This window comes from Mauremys reevesii, linkage group 6 (genome assembly GCF_016161935.1).
Source record: "Mauremys reevesii isolate NIE-2019 linkage group 6, ASM1616193v1, whole genome shotgun sequence".
In the NCBI taxonomy this organism is placed as follows: domain Eukaryota; kingdom Metazoa; phylum Chordata; order Testudines; family Geoemydidae; genus Mauremys; species Mauremys reevesii.
Window position 1 is genome coordinate 113,382,652 of NC_052628.1, and position 15,963 is coordinate 113,398,614.

General features: G+C 41.1%; 1 protein-coding gene across 5 annotated transcripts in view; it reads left to right on the forward strand.

Moving 5' to 3' along the window:
• The window catches only part of LPAR1 (lysophosphatidic acid receptor 1), a 102,765-nt gene that overhangs the window by 17,076 nt on the left and 69,726 nt on the right, over positions 1 to 15,963 (forward strand). The window contains exon 1 of one of the 5 annotated variants that reach the window (XM_039544871.1): positions 3,724 to 3,801. The exons of the other annotated variants lie outside the window; for them this stretch is intronic. The gene's annotated coding sequence lies outside the window, so the exon portion shown is untranslated. Of the gene's footprint in view, positions 1 to 3,723; positions 3,802 to 15,963 lie in introns of those variants that run through there. 5 annotated transcript variants of the gene reach the window in all.

Consider the following 15,963-nt stretch of genomic DNA (forward strand, 5'->3'; position numbering starts at 1 on the left):
CAAGGTTCTGTGATAGGTCCCATATTTTTAATATATTTAATGGTCTGGAAAAAGGGTTGAGCAGTGGGGTGGCAAAATTTGAGATGACCGTTATTTAGATTAGTGAAGTCCAGAGAAGACTGTGAAGAACTTAGGAGGGATTTAACCAAGCTAGATGAATGGTTGACATAATGGTATATAAAGTTCAGTGTTGATAGATGCATAATGGAGGGGAAAATGTGAACTCTGGAAACTCAGCTTGGGATAGGAACCTGGTTGTCATTGTGGACAGCTGAATGTTGGCTCTTTTAACTGAAGAATCCAGATCTGAACAGGCAAAGAAATTGGACTGTTTTGGGCCCTTTTATTTCTGAAGGCCAGGGCTCAGGCATACTGGGACAGTGTGGAGAAACTTGAACTGCTGTTGCCTATTTTGTACCTGTTTGGCGGTTAGTGGATTTCAGTCTTCAGTCTGGCACTTCAATGAAGTGCATTTTTCTAAACTGTCTTCGGAGTTTGTCATTTATCAAATCAAGTACTCTGGGTTTGTCCTTTCAAAATGCATCTTCAAGCTACATAAAGCTTGGTAAAATGTGCTGTTCAGGTCTGAATTTCTGTTACTGAGGAAATAGGCTTCTTAGAGATAACAATCTGGTTTAATACCCTAAGGGAAGGGAAGTAATTGTTTTGTACACAGCACAGTCAAGAAAATTCTTTTCTTTAATCAGATATACTATTGTTTATCTTACTGCATGCATGATGGGATGTTTATATGATTCGGAAGAGACTTTTAAGATAATTTCATGCTAGTGCTAACATTTGTAGCCTTTTTCTAAGGTGATCTTTGTACTTTCCATGTACCTTAAAGGAACACTGTCAAGGCTTGTGGAGTGGAAATCTATTCTGATTTGTTTTCTTAATACTAGTTGCTATCTAATTCTTTTCTTGGGGGAGGGTAAATTCCTTACCCAAATGCTTCTGTGATATTTTTTTTTTAAAAAGCAGAGCCAACATTATTTATGAATAATCAGCAATAACAAACCATTGTATGCTTACATGTTGCAGGAAGAATTACATTGGTTTCAAGCATTCAGAGAATCCTAATAAACAGTAAATATCTCATTCAGAAATCTAGGATGGTATTCAAAAGTGATCTGTGTTAGCCTAATTCCACTCCCATTGAAGTCAATGGGAGTTCGATCATTGACATCAGTAGGAGCAGTATAAAACCAATGCTGAACGCTCATGAAAATCCAATCCCTAGTGCTGCCTTCTTCTGCAATTCAGGTCAATGGCAAAAGTATCTTTACACTTAACGGGTGTAGGATCATGCTCCTAATTTGACCATGGGAAGCTCCAGAGAGACATTACAAAGCTACTGGAGAGTGCAACAGCATATATAATTAATTCACTGTTGACAAACGCAAAGTAATGCATGTGGAAAGGAATAATTTGAACTACTCAGAATCAACATTGTTTTAAGTAAACCATTCAGGAAAAAGACCTAGGGTGTCATCATGCACAGCTCTGTGAAAGCCTCTTCATGTACAGAAGCAGTCAAAACAAACATTAAGTTATATAAAGGAGGGGATAGAAAGGCATGCTCAAAATACAATGCTATTATGTAAATCAGCTGTATGCCCACACCTGAAGTAATACTGTATTCAGTTGCGGTCACTCCATCTAAAAAGATACAAATGAAATAGAGGGGGTCCAAAGACAGGTGAATGGTAGGGTTGCCAACCCTCCAGGAACTAAAGATTAATCTTTAATTAAAGATTATGTCATGTGAGGAAATCTCCAGGAATGCATCCAACCAAAATTGGTAACGCTAATGAATGGACTGATTAGACACATGGAAAAGCCTTCTGTATAAGAGAGAGTAAAGTGTTGAGGGCTGTTTGAGTTCGTTAAAATACTTGAATTATAGTTCAGATGATATTTCATAGTGTTTTCTTCTCATAATACAATGACCTCTTCCCTGTTTCTTCAGAGTGCTCTCCTTACATGAGATTGTTCTGAGAACCTTATTTATATGAGTCGTCCCGCTGGCTTTAATGAGCCTATTCCTAGCAGTGGCCCCCTGGTTTGTACTACGGTGCTTTGTTGAAGTTAGCAGGTAAATGGCAGATGATTATTTAAAGAACCAATTGAACAACAGCAATAAAGAAGGAACAGTCAATGGTGCCTGTTTTCAGACAAAGCAGTATCCTTGCAGAGTCCGTGAAACTATTCGGATTATATGTGGAGGCTGCACAAAATACAAGTCTCTGTAGTTTGTAGTAAACTTGTTGCTGAATGTATTCAGTCAGAAAAAAGATGCAGTTTTATAGTATGCACAGTATTGCCAGGACAATGCCCTTTCCTTGGTTACCCATAAAGGTCCTATTCAAGAGGTTTGTCTGATGTCATTTTTTGAGCAAAAGCTGAGCTGTGAACGCAACTGATGTAAATCAGCCCTCAGTCTGAGATCATCTATTGATTGTCATGTTGTGGAAAAATATTACGGCATGTGAGGGTAAATGTTGTTTAAAAAATAACTAGTGAGAGCTGCTTTTGTAGCAAGAAAGAACAAGTGATGGGATGCGGAAGGGGGAAGAAAGTGAATGGTACAAAATTAAATATAAGGGTTAATTTGTGCAGAAATGGTAAATTGGTTGACACAGAAGATGGTCTCTTCACAGAACAGTTATACCCTGGGTAATCTGCTTTGCCAAGTACTCTCTTGTCTTTTATGTTAAGAAGGTGAATATCTGTACAATGCTTGTGAAAGTGAAAGGTTAAAATCCTTTATATCCACAGGAAGTTGGAAGCTTCACCAGAGCCCCTTTTAATAATTGTCTCTGAGCCCTGAGAGTGAATGGTATGAGGGCAGCAGGGTTGGTGGAAGGGAAGGAGGCTGATCTGATTTTCTTTTTTTAATAACATGCTTTTGACCTTTTACCTTAATTAACTAGAGTTTGAACACACAGAACTTTTACTGACAGAAGGCCCTCAGTTTAGACTTCAGGGAAACTTATGAGGGCAAATGTCTAGTGCTTTAGTAAGTAAACCAAGTAAAACTGAAGTCGCTCTTGAAGGGAGATGTCCCTTACCTCCCTTTCATTCCATCCCGTTTTCTCTTTCTGATCTGAGCTCAAAGCCTGTCTTTTAATAAATAAGCATGATGGAATTCAGATTGGGAAAACCAGTAGGAGACCTGAGATGCAATCTATTTTGGTTCTCAGAAATTCTCCACTTTCACTAGTGCCCACTCAGGAGTTATGTAAGCAACACCCCATCTGGGTAGAGACTGATTTTGTTGGAGAAAACGCCACTTACAAGAGAAATGGTCTTTTAAATAAATGAGATGAAAAGAGATGCCCAGTTTTTTAATACCAAATCAAAAGGGGCAATTGACTATGTACTAAGAAATAACTGGTTCTTCCCACTATAAGGAGAGGAAGAGAGGCCTTTTCACAAAATACGGAACTGGATATTGGTTTGGATTTCAAATTCTGCCGCAAAATTCAGATTATGCAATCGTGATTAGGATCTGCCTTTAATTTGTCTCTGAAGTTAGCTCCTCTGACAGCTCTCAAGACTAGAATAGAGGTACAGCAAACTTCCTCCCATTTCTTGCCAGTATGCCTTAATGACATGGAGGAAACTCCTGTAGAAGTGAGATAGTCGTTTGGTTTCTGTGCCTTTTCAGCCGGTCTTTGACCCCTCTGCTGAGACCTGATAAAGGTTGCCAGTTCCTTAGAACCAGTTATGGTGATGGTGCTTTTTTGTGATGTGGACATTTGTCCTCTGGAAAATGGACAGAGACCACCACCAAAGGTGGGTTGTTTTTTTTTAGAGAATACGTTTATATGAGCTTTCACTGTATAGATTGACTCCTTCCCCTCCTTCTTTTCTTTAAGACACTCTAAAGCCATTTATATTTTTAGGCATATGATATGAACCCAGTTTAAACAGTGTATTTTGTTTCAGATGATTTTCTCTCAGTGTTTGAGGTGTGCTGCTATCAAAGAAAGAAAAGGAGTCTGTGAGAGAGGTGGACTTGCTAGTGTGTTGCGAATACTCTGGACATCATAGAGTTGTGTGTTAGTGTTCTTCAATATACAACATACAGCTGAGTTCTGTTCCATTACATGTTGCTTTAGGTGAGATGAAGGGGTTGTTTTTCAGTTTTCTGGGACTGCCTGCTCAGACTTTTGACAACTTTTATTAAAACTTCAGGAATCCATTTTCACATTCATCTGTAAAAGCTCAATGGGGAATAGAATGCACACCTCTGTAGCCAGCTCTTGTTTTTCACCCCTCTCTGTTTACTCCAATAAAAAATTCTTGCAATCAGTAGAATTGAGGGGCTGTTAGGGCTCTGGGATTATGGATACATATTTTATGTGGGAGAACATAGATATTTTTCATTCTGAGAAGTTATGTTAATATTGCATATCTTGTAACGGTGGTGTTACTTGTGTCATTTGCTGTGTCCAAAACCATGCTGAACAGTTAATAGCTGCCTCTTCCTTTTAGGGAAAGGTGCAGAGCAATGTTGAAACCTAAGAACAACTCCTGTTTCTTCTGTCTTGTGGATGTTTGAAGTAGATTCTTACCTTCCTGGCTATCGAGGGAATTTCTTTTGCACTGTAATTGCAGATTTGCTGCTGTTTAAACTGGTTTAATTACAATACTATAAATGTATTCAAATAGTGATTAATAGAGAAATAGGGATGGTTGCCAAAATCCCTTTACCATGCTCACTATAATGAAGTCTGGTAAAGGAGTCAAACTAACAATATTTCCCCTCAGGCCAAAGTTAATTGAATAACACAATTCATAGAATAAAATTCATTCATGCTTAACTGTACTGAAATACAATCTACGTTAATAAGCTCTCACGGGATTATTAACTCGACTTGGTAGCACTGCACTGTTCTAGGCACATTCTAAATAAAAAAGGAGGTACAGTCCCTGCTCACGGAAGTTCACAAGCTGAAGAGGAGAGGAGAAAGGGATGCACAGTGTAAGTAAAGTGATCCAGTTGGTGACTGACCACATCTTGGTAAGGCAGTGGTGTTAACTTAGACAGCCTACTAAACTGTTTATTTCTAATTATCCCTCAAATTTGCCATTGTGAGTCAGCAAGTTTTGTTTAGGGATCATGGCAGAAGTGGGTTTTCAGAAGAGACTTGAATAGACAGTTGAAAGAAATGGGCCTCTTTAATTAATTGGAGCATGAGCTTTCGTGGGTGAATACCCACTTGGTCGGATACATGCATCCGACGAAGTGGGTATTCACCCGCGAAAGCTCATGCTCCAAAACGTCTGTTAGTCTATAAGGTGCCACAGGACTCTTTGCTGCTTTTACAGATCCAGACTAACACGGCTACCCCTCTGATACTTTAATTAATTAATTCTCTGTTCACTGATCCTGAATTGATACACCACCCTAACTCCATCTTAAACTGGCAAAGGTTCCGTGCAATATGCTTTCTGCAGCTTTCAAATATATCTACATTGATTTGTCATTAGATTTGAAAACGTTTTTCCTCTAAATAGCACATTGCAGATTTCCCTATTTCAAAATACATTGTAGGGATACTTGGTCTTTTAAAAAAAAATGTTTATTTAAATTCTTATTCTGAGGTGGCACTTCATATCATGTCCTGGTAAGCCCTCTCAAATTCAGCTATGAATTTTTTCCTCTTTTGATGGGGGTTGTGGGAGAATAGAATTTTGTAGGAGATGTCTAAACCAAATTTCTGGAATATCAGGTAAAATTACAGAACTTCTGTCATCCATAGAGCTGGCCACAGATATTAATGTTGAGGAAGTACTAATTTGATTTTTGTTAGATACATAGTTGATCAGTGAATGATAAACACAGCTATTTGCTGAAATGGGATAACTGTCTATAAACAAAAGTCTCTACACACTGGCTGATACTGGCTTGATAGATTGACACATCCTGGTGTGTTAACAAATAAGACCCAATCCTGCAAACACAAGTGAGTTGTACCACTGAAGTCGGTGTACTTTAAGTTAAGTACTTTCATACATTTTTTTCAGGATTGGGGCCATGTTTTTTATTTACTTGAATATTCTTCCTTTAACTGTTATAAATTCTATTTATGCAGTTCTGGACATTTTGATAACTTTGTGAGAGCTTTGATCTTTTCCCACTAACCGAAAAGATTAGTTTCCCATTAAATGTGTGTGTTGTCAGCAAATATTTTCTCTTGCTCAAAAGATCTAAGTAATTTGATGTTGTCTAGTAACTGGTCACATCAATATCTTTGTATATGCATCCCATTCTCTTCTCCTATCGCCTTCCCCACCCCCAATTATCGAAACAAAGGCATTATGTATTGTAATCCTTGTAATCGCCTAGCAATTGAATGCAGAGTGCAGGAGTTTATCTTAGATTGCAGCTTCAGGCAAAATACATCCTGGAATGAGTAATGGGGTGGGGGGGGGAGAGGAAGGGATAAACAAACATGCATCTTTGGGGTCATAATGGTTTAATCAATTTGAGTTGAGTCAGTGTGCTTAGCTAGGTCATTTGGTAAAGTTTCACATAAGTTTAGCTTCTGCAAATTTATTTGTCTTAGTACAGCATGTACTGAACTCAAGGTCAAGATTCAACAATCTGCTCACTGCTACGAAATAAGACAATGTCTCCTGATAAAACATTACTTTAGATATTGGCATAAAAACTAATTGTGCTTCCACATTTTTTAAAATACTGGTGCAGCCATAAAACCGAAAAATAGTTTGCCATATTTATGCAGTGGTTTGTTTGAAGTAAACTACTGGAGTAAATTATTGCATAGAAAACTAGGGTAACCAATGTCTGTTAGACAATTGGCCAGATTTAGACCGGGGTCAAGTCACGGTGAAGTTGATAAATTTTCACCTGCATTTGCCAGGTTTGACTTTTAGCCTGAAAATAAGACATTGTTTTCAAAGACCTTCTTGCCTTAATAAAAATATTGCCCTTGGTCACTTGCAAAAAATAGAATGATGTATTTTTGTTGGTTTGTGGGTAATCGCTTAGGCACTTTTTTCAAGAACGGTTTCAATTGGGTGTTCTTGACTAATAGAAATATTGTTAAATTTCTTATAGCTACTTTAACCTAGTTGTCCATAAACTTGGTGTAACATGGTTTATGTTGTGATGATGAAGGTAGAGGACAACATTTTGTGGTTGTGGGTTGAGGTGCTTAAAAAATGATGTTAGTGCCTAGCACTACTGTAATATAATAAAACTAAACTAAATTCTGTTTTGTAACAGAGCAGAATTAGATAATTTTTCTCTTTCATATTTACATACTTTATGGTGACGTTTGCTAACATATAATAGCTCCTGCAGTGACCAAATGATGCTACAATAAAATACTAGAGAGAGCTACCAGGAATCACTGCAACCCTTTCTTCCTTCCTCCACCCCACAAAACAACCACATCTGTACATTTATGTATATAAAATAAATATCTTTAACAAACACACTTTTGAGCATTTTTGTATTAATGTGTATTACATTAGTGCCTAGATGTAATATTAAAACAGTAAAACTGTTAAAGTGAGCAGTGAAATCTTTCTTAGTACTTGTGTGTGCATATATAAAAACACAAACACGAAACAGTGCATTTAGTTAGTGTGCAATAAAAGTGACACATACTGTTATATATGGGGAGCAATATGACTTACTTCTCATGTACTTTTAGTTTTAAAAAATTTGTAAAAAAAATGGAGCACAATGACAAAGAATAATTAGGGTATACACCCAGTTTCAGGTGGGGCACATAGTTGTTGGTATTTCTGTTGTACCTTCCATCCAAGTACCTCAAAGAACTTTCCAAAAAATAATGACTTAAGACTCAGAACTCCCTAGTGTAGCAGGTAGTACTATTACCCTCCCCCACACTTTTGGTATGGAGAAAGTGAGTCACAGAGTGGTTAAGGGATATAGTTTCAGCCAATGGGTGCCCACCAGAGGAAACTGTGCCTGGAAGAAGATGCAGAGGTGAGTTGCTACTATACTGGTCCCCCTGCCTCTCTCCCAGTGAAGAGGCATTTCTCCAGACTCTCTGCACCAGAAGCTATGGAAGGGAGTTCTAGGACAAATCCAGGACTCATGGGTGCATGTGGGGTGATCAGACGTCCTGATTTTATCAGGACTGCCCCGATATTTGCTTGTTTGTCCCACGTCCCGACCGATGTTTCCTCACTGCCCCATTGGATCCCTCCCCAAATCCCCGCCTTGGCCCTGCCTCTTCCTCAAGCATGCCGCATTCGTCCTCCCTCCCAGGCTTGCGCTGATCAGCTGTACGGCGGTGCAAGCGCTGGCGGGACGGGGTGGTGCCCAGTAGTCACTCTGCGAACTGCTCCAGCTTCTCCAGGAAGGCGAGCACGGCCCGGCAGAGATCCCGCAGCGGCTCCCTCCGCCCGAGCCCCCGGTAGAAGGCGAGGCAGGCCTGGGCCTCCTTCGCCGCGCCCATGGCTCACAGAGCAGCCCGGCCGGGCGGGGAGGGCGGCCGGGAAGCGAGCCAGGCTGCCCTGGGGATCTAGCGCAGCACGTGGGCTTGTCAGCTCCGGGCCGGGGCACGCTCAGCTGTTGCAGCCACCATAGAGTCGGGTGGAGACGGGGCTGTGCCGCCTGGCGGCGGCCGTCACAAAAAGACTCTGCCTTGCAGATGCACCAGCCCCCCCATCTAGTGCTGCCGGGGGTCTAGCCGGGCTGCAGGGAGCTGGCTCTGCGCCCCCCGGCCCGGCTCCCACCCGCTGCAGCCACCGCTGGAGAATTCCGGGGGCGCAGCTCTGCGGCTGAGACCCCGTTTCTGCTCCTCTTTGCACTGCTCGGCTGTGGTCCCCGTCATGCCTGTCCCTTGCTGGGCTCCCCTGACACCTGTGGTGCGGTTGGAGGGGCTGGCTGAACTCAGCAGTGGTTTTCAACCTGGGGTCCCCGGGGGCCCACAGACTATGCCTCAGGATTCCAAGGGGCCCCGGGGTGAGCTGGTGCGGGGAGGTCCTCTGGCGGCTCCCTCCCCCACCCCCCGCGTATCGATATTTCACCTTTGTTATCTGATCACCCTCCATATCTGCAGGTCTGTCTATGTGCTGTTGTTCCTTGGAAAGATCTCCGTGCCTGTGGTTGGCATAATTTGCTTGGGGGTGAAGGCTGCTTGTGATGGAATGCAGGCAACACTAATGCTGCTTTTGCCGTGCATACGGTGTCAATGCCTAAATGAGGGGGGGGGGGGCAGGGTTATGCTTTGGTCTAGAACTTGGCCCAAGGACACACATTTTTGTCTTGGTGTCCTATTCCTTCCACTTCTTCAATACCTTTTTATAGCATCCTCTAATGTGTGTAAAATTGTCATATTAATCATGGGAAAATGTTTGTTCTTATAACCAAATATAGTAAGTTAACTGCCTTCTGCTAACGAAGAGCAATGATGTTACCCTTATGTGAACTCTTCTGTCCAATTGTTATAATGGGGGGCTCACTAAAGGAAAAGATTCTTTGTCTCACTTCAGGGATGCCCCTAAACGCTAACCCATGTCAATGCCAATAAAATGTCGTCTTCAAAGTTACATGTGTGCAGAGGGAGAAAAAAAAACCGTACACAAAGCTGTGGTTGCCATTCTTTGAGCCTGCCAACACGTCTTGTTTTATTTGTGTCTGTTTCTGTATTCTAAAGCTCTCTGAGTAAGGATAGTCTTTTACTCGGGTTTGTGTCGTGCTGAACCAACTAATGTTTAATAAATAATTGTGTTTAGAGATGCAGACTGCAGGGGAAGAGTGAGGAGAGAGACAGTGGGTACTTCTGGCAGTAGGAGACTGCATAAAATCTGGAATGACTCCTAAATAAAACCTGAAAATGGAGCCTGTGTCTCAGCTCTGATTTTTTGTTGTTGTTAACTTGCTCTGTTACATGTTTACATGTGTCTTTTTCTTTTTTCCCCTTGACAGTCTCAGGATCTTATCCTGAATGCTTCTGGTACAACAAATGGTTATAACGGTCCTTTTTATAGTCCTGCTTCTATTCCACAGCATTAGCCATATTCAAAATGGATGAAATCAGGAGGATTTTGTTTCAAGCCTATAATGGAACCATGTAATAATCAGTATCAGCATCTTCTGATACAGATTGGCATCTCACCAATCTAATCCAGAGTCTCTCATGAACTCTTTTCAGGTGCATTTATCTTTGTTTCTTAAACCCTGTAGTAAGATGATTTTATGATGTAACCTTTGACATCATAAGTTACTTTTCATCCCCAGGAAACCTATTCTCCAAAGTAGTCTTTTGTTCCCACAAAAAAAAAATCTATTCTTCTATAGTATGTGTAACCACACACACTTACAGCCAAACTGCATTACCTAGCTCTGATTTGGGTTCAGTCTTTAAAACTGTAAGGTTTCAGCAGATCATCAAAGAGAGGATCTGGCATGGTGAAAAGTTATGAATTCCAAAATCCCAGTTTATCCTTTGGCCTAACGAGTCTGCTTATAACAGCTTCGACTTCTTTCCAATGAAGTAAATGTCTACTTAGAGTCTTAAACAAATTAGTTGTGGAGCTCAAACAAGATGCATGGTCCGTTGTCCCATGTACTTCCAACCTCACCTTTACTTTTATACAGAGATCTATTCTTCTAACTTTTAGAAATAACTTAAAAAATGACTATTTTGTTCCTCTTCGTGTTGAGTCTGGGACAGGTGATCCAGAGATTAACATGATCAAGTACAACATTTTTTGAGAGAGGTGCACTTTATTCATTAGGGATATTTGTGTGTTGTGTATGTCAGATCTGCACTACAGTGTCTATTATTTTAACTGGTTTTCTTAGTGAACCCAATGCTTGAACTTTTAAAATAAATGAAGCTTTCTAGATGCTGAATACTGTCTTGTGGCCAAATAGCATCTGGTAGTCATGTTCATAAAGCAGAAGAAATTCCATAATCTGCAGTTTCATCATTAAATGTATGGCTCCTATGTAGTTCCCCATATATAGTTATCTGTTTGCTGGATATGTTTACTGTAAAGTTAAACATGTATATAAACAGTAGGAGTAATTAGAGTAATATTTGTATTAAACACCTGCCATTTCATAGTTTGGTTATGATGTGTTTGAATCTGCTCACTAATTCTTGGCACTCTTTCAATGCCTTGTAATACAGCAAGCTGTCAAAACCTCATTAGTAAGAAGCTGCCCTTGTCCTTTTGTGGTTCAGACTTGTTCCTCTTTAATAAGCGATTGCATTTTCTGGCACTGTGCCTTTTTGCTATAGAAAATTTGTCTGAGGATCCTATTTCCTGTATTTTCCCCCCAGGGGCTCAGGGCCTGATTCTGTACTCTCACTAATTTTATATCTATGTAACTTCATTGACTTAAATGGAATTATTCCTGATTTTATACTTATGCAAGACCATAATCAACTCCGTGTGTGTGTGTTTCTACAGCAGTGCCTATTGTACACCATCCAGCCAGAGTTGTGGAGTATTTTTAATATGGACATATTAATTTCCAGCTGGAGCACTTTCAAGAACCTAATCATCTATCCGAAGCTTCTCACCGTAATAGTTCTCTTAAGCAGGTCCAGTAGTCATACACAGTACAAGCAGGCAGTATTGACTTTCCCCCTAGTTAGTTTGTGATCCAACCTTTATAATTTGCCTACACAATGGTTTTCCAGTGTATTTTCAGGTTTTATGCTCTATTATTTTATGTTAAATCTGGAGAGCTCTTAGAAACTGTCTTAACCTTTACTTGGAAAGATTTTAAGATTTTTCTTTTCAACCAGCGCTTTAAAAATGTACCAGATGCCTATATGCTAGAACAGGGGTAGGCAACCTATGGCACGCGTGCCGAAGGCGGAACGCAAGCTGATTTTCAGTGGCACTCACACTGCCCAGGTCCTGGCCCCGGTCCGGGGGGCTCTGCATTTTAATTTAATTTTAAATGAAACTTCTTAAACATTTTAAAAACCTTATTTACTTTACATACAACAATAGTTTAGTTATATATTATAGACTTATAGAAAGGGACCTTCTAAAAAGTTTAAAATGTATTACTGGCACGCGAAACCTTAAATTAGAGTGAATAAATGAAGACTCGGCACAGCACTTCTGAAAGGTTGCCGACCCCTGTGTTAGAAGATGATATAAAAAATGAAGGGGTGGGGCTCACAGCAGTGTGGTTCTAGGCGAATGCTCTGGTGGGAAACCCACCTATCCGGCCACCACCAGCTGGATTCCAGCCAGGGTTCTATATATAATACATAAAAATGAGTTACTCAGAATAGTGCAGGTTGCTGCAGCAACACGTGATACTAGCATTGGGCTGTTGGTTTAGGTTAATCTGTGCGTGTGTATCTGACTGTGTCAGGGATTTCAGTATTTTAGTGCTGTTCTGACATGTTGTCTACTGGTTTTGGCTGTTAAGTCCTGATGAGCTCCTTAGTCACTACTTCTTTAGTAACTTCTCCTTTACTGCAAATGATAGGCTAGTTAAGGAATTCAGATAAGCATTCTATGAAAAATATATTCAGCAGAAACTATACATATATTTGTGTGTGATGTGACCCCATTTGTCATATCCTGTTGCCCCTTCTGTTAAGGGATTTTCTGTGGGTGTGCGCTATTTGTGTGTATGTGCATATATATGTTAAGAGAAGAGAGAGTTCCATGCATCAATGATTTTGGTTAATACGTTGTCCCCGTCACTTTTCAGTATTTTGTACTTTTGTATGAACCTTGATCTGTTGGTTTCTTGTACTTGGTGTCTGCATGTTCTGAAACATGGAGGTATTTTTAACTTCACATTCATTGAGGTTTGTGGTAATTCTGATCTCTTCAAGAAGCAGATCTTCTAAAAAGCTGTCTTTTGCTCACACAAGCCTCACTCCTGAGGTTGACAATTAGATTGCTCCAGTGGAGCGCAGCCATTGTGGGAGGCCGTGGTCCCACAGAGGTAGGCAGTTCCTCCAATAACTCGTGCTGTTCCCATGGTGGACTTCAAAGGTGAGTTCTGAAACCTGGTATTCGGTGGCAAGACAGTGAAGAAAGTGGAGCACTAGGGCGAGGTTCATTGAATCAGCAGGCTACTTTTTACTGTGATTGGACCAACTTCTCAGCATGTATAAGCTCGAAAACTTGTCTCTCTCACCAACAGAAGTTGGTCCTCTAAAAGATATTACCTCACCCACCTTGTCTCTCTTGTATACTAGAACCAACATGGCTACAACAACAATGGACGTTAACTGCAATACTTCTGTGATGGGGTGAACGCCACACCCACGCCTTGAGCAGGTTAATGTGGGCCAGGCAGGGCCAATTAATCTTAGATGCTGCAGGGGAACCAGGGATTGATATGGCCTAGGGCAGATGAAACCTAGCTGGGCTAGGAGCATAAAGCTAGGAAGTGAGAGCAGGAGGGGGGATGCAGGTATGAGGTCTGTAGTCATTCCCTAGAGAGAGAGGAGTTGGCCAGGGTCAAGGAGGAAATCCAGGGGGAGAATAAGACCTGGGTCCTGCCTGGACTAGGCAGTCTTACAAGAGGCCTAGAGGGGTGAAGTAGCCTCAGGGAGTGGAGGAAGCTCTAGTGGTAAACTCAGAGATTGGCAAGGAGAGAGAGGAGGGGGTAGAAAGGAGCCCAGAGAAATAACAACAGGGTGTGAGACTAAGCAGACTGATATTGCTAGTTATAGGGCCCCAGGGCTGGAACCCAGAGTAGAAGGCAGGCCTGGGTTCCCTACCAGTCACTGAGAGAGTGACACAGGACGTGGAATTGGGATGGAAGACTGTTTGAAATAGCATATGGACAGCTTGTCCGATGGGACTTTATCTGGACAGGTAGAACTATCTAGTGACCTGGTCGGAGGGCAGAGTCATGAAGAGAGAATGAGGCCACAGCGTGAGTAACCGATGGAAGGAGGTGCCAGATGGGACAAGAGTTAATTCCCAGGCCTAGCCACAAGGAGGTGCCCCTTCAGGGGATTTGAACCTCTTCATAACTTCTGATACTTCCCTCAGTTATCGTTACAGAATTCTACCTGTCGACAGAACACCACCACCCTGTTCTTCACTAATCTTCATGCTGTATAACCCATGCTCAATATTTTCAATCTCTCCTCACTTCTCCAAAATGTAATACCAGAGAGCTGTAGTGGTGTCTCACTCTTCCTTGTTTTTTAGTGGTATACTACAATATATTAGTAATATACAATTATTGATAGAACTTAATTTAACTGTTTCATTGTTCGTTCTATTATTCAAAATATATAGGTAGATATATCTATATACTCTCTGCTTTTTATATAGGACAAATTCCCATGTCAGGTATGAACTGCAAAAGACCTTAAATGCCTCATACAAATAACCACTGTAACCTATCTTTAAATTACAAGCTAATTTAAATCTAATGTTTGGTCCATCTTGTTGCCTTGAAAACCCAGCCCCGGTTTTCATTTTCTAAAAGAAAATTTTGGGAGTAGGAAATGTGCCTTTTGTGTAGAATGAACTCAGTCCTCATAAGATGAGGTTATGTATTTGGTTTTTCTAATATACGGACATACAATTCAAATAAAAACTCATATGCAAAGTAAATTTTCAGAATGAGGAAATTGTATGTGGTACCTGTGACCATAGCATTAGAGTGACTCTTGTTTGCCAGAAAAACCCCATAAAATAATAGTGCAACCCATGTAGAGGCCTGAGGTCTCAGTTTTACTTCTCAACTCTTCATATTGTGTTTGAACAGCTCGCTGCAAATAAGTCACCAGGTGGTAAAAATTAGGCATATCCTTTTCGATAGCACTTGCCATTTTCACTTGCAGAGACTTTCTCTGATTCTTTGGTTCTCTTTATGGTCTGCCGCCTCCTCTTTCCTGGCTAGTTCCTGCATATTACTGAGTACTTTCAACTGCCAATGCAGTGAATGAGAGTTGAGAATGCTCAGTACCTGTCAGGAGACACTTATAGGGTGACCACATGTCCTGATTTTATAGGGCCAGTCCCGATTTTTGGGCCTTTTTCTTATATAGGTTCCTATTACCTCCCACTCCCTGTCCTGATTTTTCATATTTGCTGTCTGGTCACCTTAGACACTTGGCATCTTGTGGGTCAGGCCTGTAGCCTCTCTGGTGCTGTGCTCAACATTTTAAAGTATCTCTAATGCATCTAGTCAAAGTATCTATGGTATGTAACAAATGAACAAGCTCACACCGCGCGACACACATTCTAGTACAGCCCTCGTTGTATCTGGTGGCACCCTCTGCTGCTTAAGCGGGTGATTCCCGAAAAAGTCTTAAAATACTTCTCTTTACTTAGCTGTTAAAAGTAGTTGCTAAAAGAAATAATTTATATGTTTGTAGAAGCGATTAAGTATGGCTAAGTGAATAAATAGAAATGTGTTCTCAGAGTATGTTTAGGAATTTTGAATTAACTCCATAATTTGTATTTGTTTGGAGAAACCTTAAAACAAATCGTTAGTGGTTATATCTGTTTCCATAAAAACTTTTTCCCCTTTTGAGGAGTAATGAGCCAAGATGCATTAAACTTCTAAATAAAATCAAATTAAGATAGCATGTAATCGGTTTTAAGCTTTGTGTCTTGTGTATCTCACTTTTGTACATGATACAGTGAACATAACCAATTTAAAGATCAATGGATTTAGAATCTTTTTTTGTCCCTTGATGCTGTCTGGCGGGTATAAGGAGATAGGGTTACCAGGTGTCCGGTTTTCGACCGAAATGCCTGGTCGAAAGGGGACCCTAGCGGCTCCGGTCAGCACTGCTGACCGGGTCATTAAAAGTCCGGTTGGTATCCGGTTGGTGCGGGGCTGGCAGGCTCCCAACCTGGCTCCGCACAGCTCCCTGCAAGTGGTGACATGTCCCTTGGCTCCTAGCAAAGGGCCGGCCGGGGGACTCCGCACACTGGCCCTGCCTTGAGCGCCAGCTCCGCAGCTCCCATTGGCTGGGAACCGCG